The sequence below is a fragment of the Panicum virgatum genome, chromosome 1K (assembly GCF_016808335.1).
Source record: "Panicum virgatum strain AP13 chromosome 1K, P.virgatum_v5, whole genome shotgun sequence".
NCBI classification, from domain to species: Eukaryota; Viridiplantae; Streptophyta; class Magnoliopsida; order Poales; family Poaceae; genus Panicum; species Panicum virgatum.
The window spans coordinates 4,509,755-4,527,070 of record NC_053136.1 but is presented as its reverse complement, the minus strand read 5'-3'; the positions used below and the strand labels follow the sequence as shown (position 1 = coordinate 4,527,070).

The 17,316-nt window shown below is 52.3% G+C and overlaps 1 pseudogene; it reads right to left on the bottom strand.

Annotated features, from left to right (window-relative positions):
- Positions 1-4,787: 4,787 nt before the first annotated feature.
- Positions 4,788-7,802, bottom strand: LOC120648092 (annotated as a pseudogene).
- Positions 7,803-17,316: the final 9,514 nt, after the last annotated feature.

The following is a 17,316-nucleotide window of genomic DNA, read 5'->3' as shown; positions in this document are numbered from 1 at the left end:
CGCGGGTCCTGCTTTGCTGCAGTAAGAGTGGGTATCCCTGTTGCAGGGTACCGACAAAATAAATTTATAATATATATTTTAGAAGTTGTAGTCTTACAAAAAGGCGCCCCTAAAGAGGAGCCTATTACAAACTAGGTCCAAATGGCTAGACACATGGAAACACCTCCACGCATCACAGAAGCGTGACCTCACAAGAATCCACGTGCAAGCTACAAAACACCATCATCACTGCCATAAAGCTCGCCGGCGAAAGCCACCAGAGGCACGAGCATCCAAAAGGGCATATAATGATGCTTGGAGCAAGTGCGGAGCAGCCTGCTAGGAGGATGGGAGAGGAACAAGATCCCATTGTTGAAGAACAACACCTCCAACCCAGTGATGCAAATGAAAGTGGCGCTAGTGAGTAGAAAAGTGGACTCCTCAAATTCGGGGAAGGCTTGCAACACAACAAAGACTCCAGGGGTTCTAGAGAGATAAAAGCTCAAAGCTTCTTCAATAGAAAAGGTGGCGGGAAACAGCTGAAGAAAACTAGAATCACAATGAAAATCAGCAAGCAAAGACCGCACAAATTCACTCTTGCAAAGAACACAAGCAAATCCACTGCACGAGTAAGCAGATCTACCATGACTCTAACCAAAATTAAAACTTAAACAAGCAGATTCAAGTAGAAACCTTGAAGCAAGAGAAAGGAGGGTGAAAAGAGGAAGGAGGAAGTGGAGGAGCCAAACGACATGACAGAGAAAATGGAGAAAGGGGAGAGATTTGGTCGGGCGGAGCAAAAGGAAGAAAAAGAGGGAGGGAAGGAGCCTTTATTCGGGTTTGACCTGCAGCTACCACAATGGAGACGGCAATGGCACCAGCAATAGCTGCAATAGCAGGGAGTGGCGGCACGGCCGCCGAGCATCCATCTGAGCACAACAGGTCATAGATAATATACCATAATATACAGAGAAGAAGGGGACTGGCTCGCCTCCCTCTCACCATCGGCGAGACACCAAAGGAGAAGAGGAAGGGCCGGAAGTGATGGGATCTCGATGAGCTACTGTAGAAGGGTATCGAAGAACATAAGAATGGGAGAAGCTTCGCGCACAAGGGTTGCAAGCCTGCACTATGCTATTTTGATAGGCATTGCATAAGGCATTATTTTCTGCAAATGGATGGTGGTTTAATTATGAGAAAAATTTAGAAACCTACAATATCTATGTTTTTTATGAAAATATTTATAAATATCTCAATCTATATGAAGTAACCAATTGATCTATGAGAAAATATTTTGGTTGATTAGATCTTGAAATTAGAAACATATGAACTACAAATAGATCTATTGATCGAGCGAAGTTAGACTATACAACATTTGATAAAAATTGAGCATGCGGATGAGATCTTCATTGAGTACAACAAATAAATACAAATAAGTTTTAAATATTTAGAGGGTTTAGAAATTACCACATAGTTGAAAAAAATAAAATAATAAATAGCGCTAATGTTTATGATGATTTAATGACCTTGATTATCCTGTGAGGTTACCCTAGCCTTAATTTACCTTAATCTCTAGCCTTGATTTATCTTAGTAATATAACTTTAATGGCCTAGGAATTTACTTTCTCTTGAAACAACGAAACAAAATTTACTTTTCAAATTTAAAAAAACAAATGTTAGTAGAGAAACTAGATACCCGCGCTATTTGTGCGGGCCACCTTGCTAGTTACTTTAATTTAAAGGTAAACTTGCTTGGCTGGATCCGTCTTCGCATCTAGTTGAACACAACGAATGCTCCAATGACTTCAGCTGCTTGGAATTCAGACATTGTCATCCTGATCTGCCTGAGGCCCATGCCAACATCTCTAAAAGCTCTGACCATATTCAAACAATCGCTTGTGATCTTGATCTTGCCCAGACAAAGATAAGTTCATGCTTGAGTTCAAACTGCCTTAAACTTGGGCCGAGCAGCTGTTGGACCAACCCAGGCCGATGATACCCACCTAGCCGCTAAACTTCCAGGCTAAAAATTTCAATAGGTTTATTTAACAAAACAAAATACCGAGGTAACCCAAAAAGAAGACAGACGTGACTATTAGATCATCATTACACTAATCTCAAAGCTAAGACCAACTCTAGCAACAATTTCTAAATCAGACCCTCCAAATGTGTGTGTTGAAAAACAAAAGAGTGAAACATTACCACTATCTTCCCATCATTTTCAGAAACAAACGATGGTGCCCATATTTCAGGTTTTCTAGACTAGCACAACAATTCAAAGGAATTTGTACGTTGTGGATAATGAAGGGGCTATGGTAGCTGGTTGCATACCCCCAATCTCAAGTCACATCTCGTTCATTTGCTTGTTACATGGGAGCGGAGACTGACATCACTCTACTGGATCAACAACCACGCTAGCCAGTCACCCACCACCCTCGGTGTGTCCCCTAGTTCATCTCGCTCGCTCTGCTCTATAATCAGGTAGAAATAAAATACCCCTCCTTCGATGCAGGCAGGCACATCAAGGCGAACAATGTGTTACGAGTCTTTAACCCAGACATGGTGGTGCGGAAGGTTGAGGCCAAGATGGCGTCGTGGGCAGCATGGAGAGGATTGACACAATGATCAACTAGGTGGATCAAGCCATTGCGGTGACCCAAGAGGAGCTTGTGGCGGTTCAGCGGGCGCTAGCGCGCAGCCATGACATCATCCGTGTGGGTCCCACCATCAATCGCCGCATCGTGGACAGAGACTAGGTCGTCTTCCTGATAAGTTTAGATTTTCCATTGCTTCTTAGTCCTCATATTCATGACGGATTCCTATTGTTTCTCAGGATTTGGTGGAATTGAATTGGAATTATTGGGTGAAATGTGATTTTGTTGGTTGATTTTTGAATTATACGTGCAGACCAACGCTACCATGCCTGGCGATGGTGTAACCCCAAGCAAGAAGATGACGATTAATAGAAGTTGAGGAGCAAGGGATTGAACGCCAAGTCCCAAATGGAGTTTTAGGAACTCAACTTGATCACTCTATGGAAGGAGCTATTGCAAACTGCTTATTGCGATGGCCTTGTTTAGCTGAGGGAGGAGTTCTCTCAGCAAGCATTGAGCAGCACATGCGCATTGGATGTGTGTACACCAAATACATCTCTTTGAAGATTGGGTTTTTTCAGAATGAACTTGTCTTGACACCGATTCACTCAATTTTGTCAAAATGAATAAAATTGTCGCTCTATTGGAGATATTTCAATGTTTGGATAGATTTCATTTAGTTTGGGTTTGTTAGAATGAAGTGATTCATTCATTTTTTATCACAATGAATGAAATCGCTGCTCTATCAGAATGAAATAGATGCTCTTGCGATTCGCTTTGTCATTATCAGGATGAAATTGTTCTTCTTTGCATTTGGTGTATGCAACTGTTGCTTTTTCAGAATGAAATTCTCTCTACGTCTTCCTTTCTGGGCTGCTATTCATTAACTCAATTATCTCCTTCTACAAATTTTTAAATTTACACATATGATCAAATTACTAGAGGTATTGTGTGGGTGTGATTTCACGAGAACACAAAACAGATTTGTAACAAAAATGTTTCCTAAAAAGTCTAAAGAATGAAGTGTTTGTTATGTACTTTCTTGCTAATAAATAATACTGAGTGTTCTTGTTTTTTGGCATTTAGAATGCACAAATGAATACTGAAGTACCTAGGCTAGTAGACAAGATTTGAAGCAAAAAAAATTATTAGTATAATTGACTAATAGATATCCTTCTACCATTCTCATTCAACATCATTGGCCAACTAATACAAAATCATATTGTCTCTCGCATTGTATCTCATCCCATCAATATAGTTGCAATAATATGAATTTCTTTGGTTGGGCAATTAGATGACCTTTCTGACTATCAAACTAATATATAGATGAGATAATTGGTTTTAAACTTAGTCCAAAGATATTTATAGTTATTTATAAATATCAACTTGAGAATAGATATTTAAGAGATAAATTATCACCCACTAATTAATAGGAAGATGATGGATTTTTCCTTAGTACCATGGACACCCAGAGCAAAGCTAAAAGTATAGTGAATAAACTTTGTCGAGTCTAGAAACTAAAATCTTTTGTCGAAGTCATATAGTTGTCAAGATGCAGGATTCCCCTAGTGTCTTTACATGACACTTGGTGATGGTAAAACACTGCAGTCAAACTATCACTCCGGAAATAACTAGCTAATTACCTATAAAATTTTTCCGTGCACGTGGATGAACATTCGGGGTAAGAAATACATGCATTTGGAGAAAAACTATTAAGGCAGCTGGCTGGTGGCAGACGGGGATCCGAATATCCGATAGACTGCCAAAAAAAAACCCTCATTACAAGTTAATGGATCGGAGGATGTTAATAGATCATTTCCTTTTTGTTTGGACTAAAGAATGGGTTCTCAAGACCGAGAGAAACTAGAGCCAACTCCCTCTACGTTGTTGAAAAATATAGCTCATCCCCTTTGTGCCATTGGAAATTAGCATATAATTTCTCATCAGTTATCTGCTGCCATGTTGTTGTATACTAACAGGTTGGAGCCTTGGATCATGGTTTGTTTGCTCCGAATTTTTTGATGCAAGACTGTAGCCTCTCTTTTATTCTTGCCATGCGCTAAAGCGTGAAACATCCGTGTTACTTTTGGAACGCCACAAACTTATAGAGTCATAGTGGAAACTGTGGTCCAGGATGAGCGTGCTAGACGCTAATGTGGTATCAGCTTTTATTTTTATCCAAGTCATCGGTAGTGTTTGTTACAGTGGATGAGTTTAGCAGGCTGGGTTGTCAACTGGTGTTACGAAGCTGGAGAGGACGTGCACGACCTCCCGCATGGTGGGTCGCGCCTGGCTGCTCTCTCGGACGCACGACATGCCCACCCTGAAGAGGCGGGCGATCAGGCCGGCCGGCTCCGGCGGCAGCCGTGGGTCGGCCAAAGCGAGGATTGCCACAGCGTCCGACGGCCTCGGCACGGTGCTCCGGGCCCAGTGGACGAGGTCGATCTCGTCGCCGAAGTCGCCGAGCGGGCGGCGGTCCGTGACGAGCTCCAGCAGCACCACGCCGAAGCTGTACATGTCCGTCTTCTCGTCCACCCGTAGCGTGTACGCGTACTCTGCACACAACATGGTCAAGTAGCGGGTGCCATCGCTTGTGATTGCATAGAGACGCGCCGTTCGGGTGATCGGGTCTTACCGGGGGCGATGTACCCGTACGTGCCGGCGACGGCCGGCACGTCCTCCGCCGCCGTCACGGCGCCGGAGCCGGACGCGCCGCGGTTGAGGAACTTGGCGAGGCCGAAGTCGGCGACGTGCGCCTCCATCGCCGCGTCCAGCGGGATGTTGCTGGACTTGACGTCGCGGTGCAGGATCCTCGGCTTGCACTCGTGGTGCAGGTAGCACAGCGCGCGCGCCGCCTCGGTGGCGACGCGGAGCCTCGCGCCCCAGCCCAGCAGCGCGCCGCGCTCGCCGCGCAGGGCCGCGCCCAGCGACCCCGCCGGCATGTACTCGGACAGCAGCAGGTTCCCCTCCGCGCCCGACGCGAAGCCGAGCAGCCGCACGATGTTGCGGTGCCGGATGCCGCCGAGCGTGGCCACCTCCGCCCGGAAGCCGTGGTCGCGGCGGCCGGGGCCCGGGAGGCGCTTGACGGCGACATCCGCGCCGCCGCGTGTCGCGCAGCGGTACACGGTGCCGGCGCCGCCTCTGCCGACGACGTTCTCCTCCCTGAGGCACCCGAGCACGTCCTCCATTTCCAAGTCCAGGTTCTGGAACCGCGTCATCTTCCAAGCCGCCGGCCGCCGCTTCGCCGCGTCCCGCCGCCACCTTAGCCGCCCAAGGTACGAGGCCATGGCCACCACCACCACCACGGCACTGACGGCCGGCACAAGCCACAGCGGCATCGTCCTCGCCTTGACGCGGCGCCCCCCGCGAACGCTGCAGACGGTAGCAGGAGGCGGCAGTGACGCGCTCCACGCAGAGGCCAGGGTTGCCTTCAAAATCTGCCGCGTCTGAGATGGCGAACACCCCCTGAAGTTGCGACTGCGACACGCGGCCACTGAGGTTATTGTACGACACGTCAAGAACCCCAAGGCTGATCATCTTACTGATCTCCAGGGGAAGCTCACCGGAGATGCTGTTCCTCGACAGGTTCAGCATCGTCAGAAGCTTCAGATTCGTGATCTCTGTCGGTATCTCACCGGTGAGCTGGTTGCGGCTGAGGTCCAGCACGGTCAGCGACTCGCAGTGGCTGAGCTCTCCCGGGACGCCGGCGGTGAGCGCGTTGGCGCTCAAGTTGAGCAAGGACAGCTTCTTGAGGTGACCGATTTCCGGCGGCACAGGACCGGATAACCTGTTGGACGCCACTGACAGAAAGCGCAGCCCGGCACTGGGGATCACCTCCGGGAGCTCGCCTGAGAGCAGGTTGTCGCTCAAGTCCAGCATGTTGTTCATGGGGAGATCAAGAAGGCCGGCCGGAATGGAGCCATTGAGGAAGTTGCTGTTCAGGCAAACTTTTGCAAGCGTCTTGCATTTGCCGAGGTCTCCGGGGATTGGCCCAGAGAGCTTGTTACGCATCAGGAAGAGAAACTGAAGCCGCCTCCCGGCGCAGAGGCCGGGCGGTATGGCGCCGGTTGTCCGTGACATCCAGCGTCAACGGCCTGCCGTTGTTGCCCAGGTTGGCCGGGAGCTCTCCAGTGAGATTGTTTTTCCATGCTTGGAGGATTTCCAGCTGAGGCAATTCCCCAATGAACTCTGGAATCAAACCTTGGAGTTTGTTCCCAAATAAATTGAGCAGTTTCAGTCTGGCTAGGCCGGCAAAGCTTGCAGGTATCTCGCCGGTAAGCTTGTTGAAGGAGAGGTCGATGTTCACGAGGTTCTTGAGGTTGCCGAGTTCGGCCGGGATTTCCCCGACCAAGTTGTTCGAGTATAGGTAGAGCGTTTCGAGCCGAGTGAGGCGGCCGAGCTCCGGAGTGATAGATTGCAGTGGGACATGTCAAGCAAGGTGAGAGCCTCGAGCTCGCCGAACTCCGACGGGATGCCACCGTCGAACACGTTGTCGTAACCTAGATACATCTCCTTTAGTCTCTTGAGCCTCGACAGTGACGGTGGCACGCGGCCGGATAGGAAGTTGCCGTTGAGGCCGAGGCGCTCGAGCTGGGTGAAGGCGCCGTACCCCTCCGGTATGCCGCCCGAGAAGTAGTTCTCGCCAAGGTGCAGGTGCCGCAATCTGCCGCCGCCGAAAGGCGGGAGGGGACCGGTGAGGCTGTTGTTGTAGAAGTCGATCACCTCGGCGGAGGGGAAGTAGGGTTCCGGCCCGGACGGGAAGAAGCCGGAGATGTTGTTGGTGGAGAGGTTGAGGTGGCGAAGGTGAGGCATCGAGGCGAGCGATGCGGGGATCGGGCCTAACAGGGAGCAGGCGGCGACGGTGAGGCTGGAGAGGGCGTCGAGCAGCGAGACCTCGCTTGGGAGCACGCCGCCGTGGAGAGGGACGCCGGTGAGGTTGATGGCGACGACGCGGTTGCCGGAGGCGTCGCAGGTGACCCCGGAGAAGTTGCAGTAATGATGGCTCGCGGGGGACGATGCCGGCGGCGCGGCGACGTCCCAGACGGCGAGCGAGGCGCTGTCGCGGGCGCTGCGGGAGAGTAGGGAGGACTTGAGCTTGGAGAGCGCGTGCAGATCGTCGCTCATCACCGGCGAGGCTCCCGCCGCGGAGGCGGCCGTCACGACGAGGAGTGGCAGGAGGAGGAGGCGTATCCACGGATGGGGGCTGCGTTGCTGCACCTGCGCCGCCATTGCGTGCATGAGGTGAGGCCCGGTTGAGTGAGACTCAGGTGCTCAAGCTTTCTCACACTGGGGCATGGATCGAGCAAACGATGAATCGATGATGAATTGATGATGATGATGGGTCCTCATTGGGACCCTTAATCACTCTCCCAAACTGCGTTAACTTGACACCTTTTCTTCTCGAAAGGTAAGTAGGTAACTAAAACCAAAGCGACTTTGGTGCAAGACTAATCAAACAAACAACTAAGGTCAGTCTCAATGGAGGTTTTGTGGAGGGTTTCATGATACTAAACACCATCAATTTTGCTGACATGGCAAGGAGAGAGAAGGATATAGTTTCATGGGATATGAGGAGAGTTTTATCACCATAAAACTCATCTGACACAATTACCTAGTTCTCAGTCTAGGTAACTGTGCTTATAAAACTCCCACTGAGACTGGTCTAAAACTAGAATCGCTCGGTCTTGCCACCGAGCACAAGTAACTTCCAAGAAAACAAGCTAGTAGTGCTGGCATTCCTTTTTACAGTGTTTTTAGTTTTGTAAATTCGTGTTCTCCAACAAGCATTCTGCCTTTTGCTCAAGACTTGGACCTGGTGTCAGCGGTCGTCTTATTGCCTCGTGCACTCACTTCCCACTTCAATTAATATTAGTTCTCCGTCTTCCAATCTACCCGGAATCTGTGCAACTTTTGGGCACTGGAATTCTTCAGTCCAGGACTCCAGTGGCCCTTTACCGAAAAGCCACCTTACTCAGTAAGGTTTAAGCGCTCAGTCGTAATATATGCATGCTTGTCTTTAGAAGAGAAAACAGGTTAAGGACATTCGATTTCTGGACGATCCAAAATTTTAAAAGTTATGGTTCAAATTATACACGTCAGTTTTGTAACAAACATGAAACTAGGTGGACCAAAACAAAAGATTCACACTCATACCCTTGTCAAATCCTTAGTTGGATATCTACGAATGTCCATCTTGTATTGATGGCTGTTCTGTTCAGAGCCAGGAACCGCGCGCCAAAATTAGCTGCTCGTCCCGAGGAGGTGAGAGTGGAAACTGAATCTTTTTTTTTAAAAGAGAAACTGAATCTTTTGGTGGCCGGAGTTCTGAACGGCGATTCACCTGCCGCGTGCAGTCTGCAGAACGAAAAGGCCTGACCTGTCAACTGCAAATCTGCAATGGCGGCCACAGGTGGCGCTGGATCAGGCCAACGGTCACGCTGCTGCCGGAGCCCCTCTTTTAGCCAGCCATGGCGGATGCATCACGCACGCGTGATGACAGCACGAGCAATCTTTGTGTAATGCTGTCCATACTTACTCAGTAATGCTGGATGGATGCAGTTACAGGCAAAATCTGCCGGAGCCCCTCTTTTAGCCAGCCATGTCGGATTGCCAATCGATGGAGAGCTGCCAACTAATATAATATGCTGCTGCGCTTTGATTCCATGCAGCCATCCGTGGAAGGTTTGTGAGTACTTCCTCCTGCGATCTCGTGCAAGAGAATTTCCAAGAAGCAGTAGTTTACCCTTGTTCAAACAAATTTCTCTGTGCTCGCGTACCTGACGGAGTTGTCAACTAATCATATAAAGAAATTTTACAGTGCTTGGAGTTTCTATAACATACTGCTGCTCGACGCTCACTCCAGCCTCACCGTCGCCACCTGCTCCCTGTCAGTAGCATCAAGCACGTACGGTCAGTAGCCTGATCTGATGAGGCGGTTCTCGTCAACGTCAATGATAATGATGGTCAGCTGGGGTCGTCATGGGGAGATTAATTTAATTTAATCACTCTCCCAACTGCGCTAGTACTTTTGGAGGCATTCCTTTTAGCTAGAGTATCATTTTGAATTCGTTTGGGCACCAGGCAACAAGCATGCTGCCTTTTGCTCAAGACTTGGGCGTCGTTTCAGTGGTCATCTTATTTCTGCCTCAACTTTCCCCCTCCACATTAGACTCCTGGTGGTTCGAATTTAGTGGTTGCTTACCGCAAAGCTGCCCGCACTGAGACTCAAGCTAAGAGTATTTGCATCAGTCAATGTTAGAGATTCTTCTGCTGCTTGTCGAGAAAGCGGAAACCTTCTCGTCATCCTGCACAGAGGCGGAGGACCTCTATGTCTTTCTTTCTTTCTTACTTCCTCCGTTATAAATTATAAGTCGTTTGATTTTTTTGACCCCAAATTTGACCACTCGTCTTATTTAAAAATATATAAATTCGTGCAACCAACTTCATCTGCTAGATCCCCATCTCTTTCCTCAACCCAAGCTACTACCACTGCCGTCTCCTCCTCCGGTGCCCCCCCCCCCCCGCCCCACAACTTTATTGTGATAATCAAGCTACAATTAATATGGTGAATAACCCAGTTCATCATGATAGAACTAAGCATGTTGAGATAGATAGGCATTTCATCAAGGAGAAAATGGATGAGGGGATGTTACAGATTAAATTTGTTAAATCTGGCGATCAATTAGCTGACGTTTTAACCAAGGGTGTTAATGTGGTGTCTTTTGTGAAAAAACTGTAACAAGATGAGGCTTTTAGATATATTTGCCCCATGTTGAGGGGGGTGTTGGTGGTTCTTTTAGTAATAGTAGATTGTAGCGGGCCTTTCTTGTAATTTGTACCTTGTATATGTATATGCTAAGGAATGGAAGAGAGAGTGTAGAAGCTTCACTGGAAATATCGTTCCCCACCTCCTCAACAATGGGTTTATATAAAATATTATAAGTAGCATAACTAGTTAACAAACGTGGTATCGGCTTTGTTAAAGATCAATAAGCTATTACTTTATTAATGGAGTGAAGTAGAGCTTCTGCCCTTGTTTTAAAAAACATAAAATGTCTATCAAACTTACATGGATTTTCAGCTTTTCCATGATAGGAGCAGCCTGAAGAAGGCAGGCAAGGTCAAGGACATCAGCCCCAAATCCCAGCAAACAAAATTTAGTTTCAACCTCACATGCCTTAGAGAAAGTTGAGAGCCTTGTTCGGCAAAGTAGCTCTCTAGCTAACACACAGAAAGATAAAAAGAAAAAAGAATTAACACCAATCAAACAAAAACAGATAATGCACATAAATCTGGATGCTGCTTCCATGGATCTAGGGGCTTGCATGTCTGCATGTACGCATGCATGAAAATCTGGATATTCTCTATTTCGTTTCCATCGTGTGCACTTTTGTTACATGCTGTTAGCTAGACACATTTGTTACATGTCGATCTCTCTTGTTTGGAAACATTTTTTTTTTCAAATTTGCATGTCATACACATCCCAAGTTAGATCTTGAAATGTTCATGTATGCATCTCATTATCTCATATTGTCGGTACCCTGTAACAGGGATACCCACTCTTACTGCAGCAAGACAGGACCCGCGTAGTTACCCGTAGCTGCGCGGGAAAGATGGAGTAGCCAGGCCCCACAGGCCAGGTTTTTCCCTCACCAGGCCAACGGCCCCGGACCGTTCCCCGCCTGAGGATGGGTCCGGTGACGCCACGTGTCTACACAAAAGGGAAGCTCCGAGCTGACCGCCGGGGCCTCGGACCCCCAGAGGGGTCCGGAGCCTCCTGCGCCCGTCCGGACTCCCCTCACCGTGTAGGGGTCCGGAGCCGCCACGTGTCCCGGAGACGTGGGGTTGTGCGCGAGTCTTCCGCAGGAAGACTCGCCCACCTACCGCATTTAATGCGATGGACAAGGCGTGCTCTGCCACCGCGGTACACAAGACAGCCTTTTGTCAGGCCCCGCTGCGCGCCGCGTATTACCAAGGAGCACAGTGGAGCCGCCTGAGCCGCGCCGCGCAGAGCCCGTCTGCCGCATTAAATGGATACGACGGCCCGGCACTTTTCAATCATGCCGCCTACGCCGCTCCCTACATAGCCGCTCAGCTACATAACAGGCGATGCTACTAGCTGCGTCGCGCTCCGTCTCGACAAGACAGCGCCAAGACATGATGGACGGAGGGCTCCGGGAGCAGGCGAGCGAATCCAAGAGAGAGATCTCCCTCGCCTGCAACGCCATAATATGTGAACACCTCGTTATTTTATATCGCATCGTTGGGCCCACCTGTCGGGGATCCAACAGCCGTGTACGCGCCCCCTTGAGATATAAGAGGGAGGTGCCCGCAGTGCACAGGACAATCTCCAGAATTCAGACCGGAAGAAAATCTCGCACCTTCTCACTCTCGTGGAAGGCAATACAACACATAGTGGACGTAGGGTATTACGCTCCGGCGGCCCGAACCACTCTAAATCCCGTTGTGTTCATCGAGTTCTTGAGGAAGATTGATCTAAGACTAGCTAACCCCCGAGTACACACCCTCTGGGCTAGGGCGGGTGCCTTCCGCCACCCGGCTGTGGTTTGCAGCACCACGACATTTGGCGCGCCAGGTAGGGGCTTCTAGCTGGTCGCATTCCATCATCTTCTTCGTCCCCATGGTTCGCGTAGACGACGTGGAGATGACGGAGGGGGTGGCGTCCTCCACGCCACATGCCTCTCGCGTCCCTGCTCCAGGGGCAACTGTGCCTGTGGAGCAGGCACCGTTGGCGGTGGCGCGTGCCGCCCGCCGGCAAGAGTCAGGGCGCCCGTCAAGGGTCCCCTCACAGGCTGCGAGCGGCGGAGCGCTGGCAGCGGCTAGGGAGTTGCTTCGCAACCCCCCGGCTGAGGCAGCCTCGCCAGACGCCCTGAGGCAGTGGCGGGACGACGTCGATCGTCTCCTCCATCTGGCTCAGGCCTCCCTCAGTTCTGCAAAGACTGGGCAATGACCTCCGCCTGGCAACGCGGTGGTACCTTACCATCAGCGTCAGGGCGGTGCATCGGCATCTGTGCGCTCCCCTACCGTGAGGGGTGCACGAACAGAAGACTTGCGGGCGGAGCTCAACCGCCGGCGCGCGGGGGAGGATGCCCGCATCGCTGTCGAGAGGGCGCAGAGCGCCGCCTCAACTTTGAGGGACGCAACCTCAACGCTGATCTGGACGCGGCGGCACCCAGGCCTCCGGTGAACGCCCGGATTCAGTCGGGCGCACCGGTGGCCGGGGTGGGCTGTGCTGCGCTTGCGGAGCACCTCCGCGCCGTGGCGTGGCCACCCAAGTTCCGCCCCCACCTGCCGGAAAAGTACGACGGTACTACTAACCCGTCGGAATTCCTGCAGGTGTACGTTACCGCCATCACAGTGGCTGGTGGCAACGGCGCCGTCATGGCAAGCTACTTTCATGTAGCCTTGTCTGGGCCAGCCCGGACCTGGCTCATGAATCTCACACCCGGGACGATCCAGTCCTGGGAAGAGCTCTGTGCGAGGTTCACAGCGAACTTCGCCAGCGCCTACCAGCAGCATGGTGTGGAGGCACACCTTCACGCCGTGAGGCAAAGACCCGGGGAAACGCTTCGGGCTTTCATCTCGCGCTTCACCAAGGTACGGGGTACCATTCCTCGTATCTCCGATGCATCTATTATTACTGCTTTCCGTCAGGGGGTACGTGATGAGAAGATGCTCGAGAAGCTGGCGACGCACGAGGTGGAAAGCGTCACTACGCTTTTCTCCCTGGCAGACAAGTGTGCCAGGGCCGCTGAGGGCCGTGCATGGCACTCAGCCCCCCAAGATGGAGACACCAAAGCTGGTGGCTCCAGTGCTACCGCTCAGGGCGGTGGCAAGAAGAAGAAGAAGAACCGGGGTCGCGGGGAGCCGCATTCCGGCGGACCAGTCGTTGCAGCAGCAGCGCCAGCAGCGGCGCCGGCTGCGGCTGCAGCGGCTGGGGGCCAGAATACACACGGCAAACGCCCTCGCCCGCAAGGTGGAAGCGGAGGTTCATGCCCAGTGCATCCCACCGCTCGCCACAGCGCCGCTGACTGCCGCGAGATCCAAAAGCTCGCGAAACGGGTCAGTGGGCGGCGTGAGCAGTCCTCTAAGGATGGCTCACCCCCTCCTCGCCAGCGGGCCGGCAAGGAGAAGGCCTCTGACAGTGGGGCCGCGGCCGGGGAGAAGGAGCTGGGGTACCAATCCCCCGCCCGAGAGCTAAAGGGCGTCTATCACAACGACGACTCCGATTCCGACAACGGCGACCGCCGCAAGAAGCTGTACGTAATGTATGGCGGGAGCTGGGAGCTTGTCTCCCGGCGGGACGTGAAGACCCTTCGCCGGGAGGTCCTTTCGGTGAAGCCGGGGGTCCCGAGGGCGGCGCCGCACCAGAGGTGGATGAACACCACCATCTCTTTCGGGCCATCCGACTGCCCGGAGAATATGGCCGGAGCTGGTGTGCTACCTTTAGTCACCGCTCCTGTCATATCCAACGTGAGGCTCTACCTCGTGCTGATTGACGGTGGAGCTGGTCTCAACGTCATCAGTTATGCAGCATTTAAGCAGCTGCAGATCCCAGAGTCCAAGCTGACTCCCTCTCGCCCATTCTCCGGAGTGGGCCCACACCCGGTGTTCCCCCTGGGGAGCATCACATTGCCGGTCACGTTCGGGACCGAGGAGAACTTCCGCACAGAGAGCGTCATGTTCGATGTTGCGGAGGTGAACCTCCCGTTCAACGCCATCATTGGCCGACCGGCACTCTACCGCTTCATGGCCATTGCCCACTACGGGTATTTGGTCCTGAAGATGCCTTCCCCTGCCGGAGTCCTCACCGTGCAGGGTGACCGCACCGCTGCCGTCGCTGCAGTTGAGAGACTGCATACTCTGGCGGCAGAGGCTGCACGCTCCGAGGAGGATCCGTCCACCTCGCAACCCAGGGCGCCTGCAAAGGCTCCCAAGGTCCAACCATCTGACCCGGACCAAGTTCTCGTGAAGTCGGTACAGATTGGAACAGACTCCACTAGGACCACCCGCATCGCGGGAAACCTGGAGGAGAAATAGGAAGACGCGCTCATCGCTTTCCTCTGGGCAAATGTCGACGTGTTCGCCTGGGAACCGTCACAGATGCCCGGGATCCCCAGGGAAGTGATCGAGCACAATCTGAGGATCTACCCTGACGCCACGCCGGTGCGCCAGAAGCCTCGGAAGCAGTCCGTGGAGCGGCAGAACTTCGTCCGCGAAGAAGTCCACAAGCTCCTACACGCCGGCTTCATCGAGGAGGTCCACCATCCCGAGTGGTTGGCCAATCCGGTCGTCGTCCCAAAGGCCAACGGGAAGCTCCGGATGTGCATCGACTACACCAGCCTCAACAAGGCATGTCCAAGAGACCCCTATCCTCTTCCGCGTATCGATCAGATCGTGGACTCCACCTCCGGGTGTGAACTTTTGTCTTTCCTAGATGCATACTCTGGTTTCCACCAGATTCAGATGTCTAGAGAGGATAGGAAGCATACTGCCTTTGTAACAGTAGATGGGCTTTATTGCTACATTGTCATGCCGTATGGTCTAAGGAATGCCTTACCCACGTTTGTACGAGCTATGAACAAAACCTTCTGTAATCTAATTAGGAATATTGTTGAGGTTTATGTCGATGACATTGTGGTCAAGACTAAGGTAGGGTCAACACTAGTGGAGGACCTGTCCCTCGTCTTCGACCGTCTTCGCGCCACGCGCACCAAGCTGAACCCAGAGAAGTGCATCTTCGGCGTCTCAGCGGGGAAGCTGCTAGGTTTCCTAGTCTCACATCGAGGCATTGAGGCAAACCCAGCCAAGATCAAGGCGATCGAAGCAATGAGGCCTCCTGGCCGTATCAAGGACGTCCAGAAGCTTACTGGATCTCTCGCTGCTCTTAGCCGCTTCATATCGAGGCTGGCTGAGAGGGCCCTTCCTTTCTTCAAGCTATTGAGGAGGTCCGGTCCATTTTCATGGACCGAAGAGGCTGAACAAGCCTTCCAGGAGCTGAAGCAGCGCCTCACCTCGCTGCCAGTACTGGTGGCTCCAGAACCCGGTGAGCCGTTGTTTCTGTATCTTGCTGCATCTGCGGAGGCGGTCAGCATGGTGCTGGTCGCCGAAAGGATGGAGCAAACTCCCCAGGGGAGCACCAAGGACTCCTTGGCCAAGGGTGGTGAGCCGGACCCCGGACACGGGGGCCCGTCAGCCTCGCCCCAGCTTGAAGGTCCGGGCCCTGCACAGGCAGGTCCGGGGGAGCCTCATTCCGGTGGGAACCCAGAACCACTGGGGGCCCAAGGGACGGATGTGATGGACAAGGGCGAGCCGGACCCAGGGACTAGGGTCCGGACCGTCCAAAAGCCAGTCTACTACGTCAGTGAAGTCCTCCACGAGGCAAAGGCCAGGTATCTTGAGATGCATAAGCTTATCTATGCAATACTTATTGCGTCCAGAAAACTGCGCCACTACTTTCAAGCACACCGAGTTGTTGTAGTGACCTCTTACCCATTAAGAGCGATCCTACACAACTCCAACGCCACAGGCAATATCGCCAAGTGGGCAGCAGAGCTGGCAGAATTCCAACTGGATTTCCAGCCACGCCACGCGGTCAAGAGCCAGATCCTGGCTGATTTCATAGCGGAGTGGACTCCTTCCCCAAGCAACCCTGGGGGTCCGGTCATAAATGCTGGACCCCCGGAGCCGGAAATCAGGACACCAGTCTTCACCGAGCCTCACTGGACACTCTTCTTTGATGGGTCCGCCCGCGAGAAGTGGTCCGGGGCTGGAGTGGTCCTCATCGACCCAAACGGAGATCAGCTGAAGTACATGGTGCACCTTGAGTTCAAGGCCACTAACAACATGGCGGAATACGAGGCTCTGATCTTCGGCCTGACGCAAGCCCTCTCATTGGGGGTCCGGCAGCTTCTGGTGAAGGGGGACTCCCAGCTGATCATCAAGCAGGTCCGAGGGGATTGCAACTGCAACAATCCCCAGCTCGCGGCATACCTCATTCACGTGAGGAAGCTCGAGAAGGACTTCGACGCCTTGGAGCTGCAACACGTTCCCCGCGAGCACAACTCAGCAGCAGATGATCTCTCTGCGAGAGCATCTACCTGGGCACCTGTGCCCGAGGGTGTCTTTGAAAGACGGCTGCTGAAACCTACCGCCCAGCCTACCGAGCCGGGTGAGGGGGACCAAGCTGGCACCTCGAAGCTAGCGATCCCGGCAGCATTCCACCTATGGTGCCCAACCGGGGCTGTGTGTTCTGATGAGGAACCTGGTGACCTCACGGAGCCACTCCTACCTGCTTTGGGAGCCCCCGATGCATGGATCTCCGAGATCCGGGGCTACCTAAAGGATAACATCCTCCCTGATGACGATGTGTCCGCTGAGCGCATAGTCCGATTGGCTAAACGCTACGCGGTGGTAGAAGGGGATCTCTACCGCCGTGGCGCCAACGGAATCCTCATGCGATGCATTTCCCAGGGAGAGGGCCGCGAACTGCTCGCGGAGATCCATGGAGGCGAGTGCGGAAGTCATTCCTCCTCTCGCACGCTTGTTGGCAAGGCCTTTCGGCATGGCTTCTACTGGCCAACAGCACTCCAGGATGCGGCTGAGCTGGTAAGGTCCTGCAAAGCATGCCAGTTCCATGCAAAGCAAATACACACCCCAGCTCAGGCCCTGCAGATGATTCCACCCTCATGGCCATTCGCTGTGTGGGGTGTGGATATCCTGG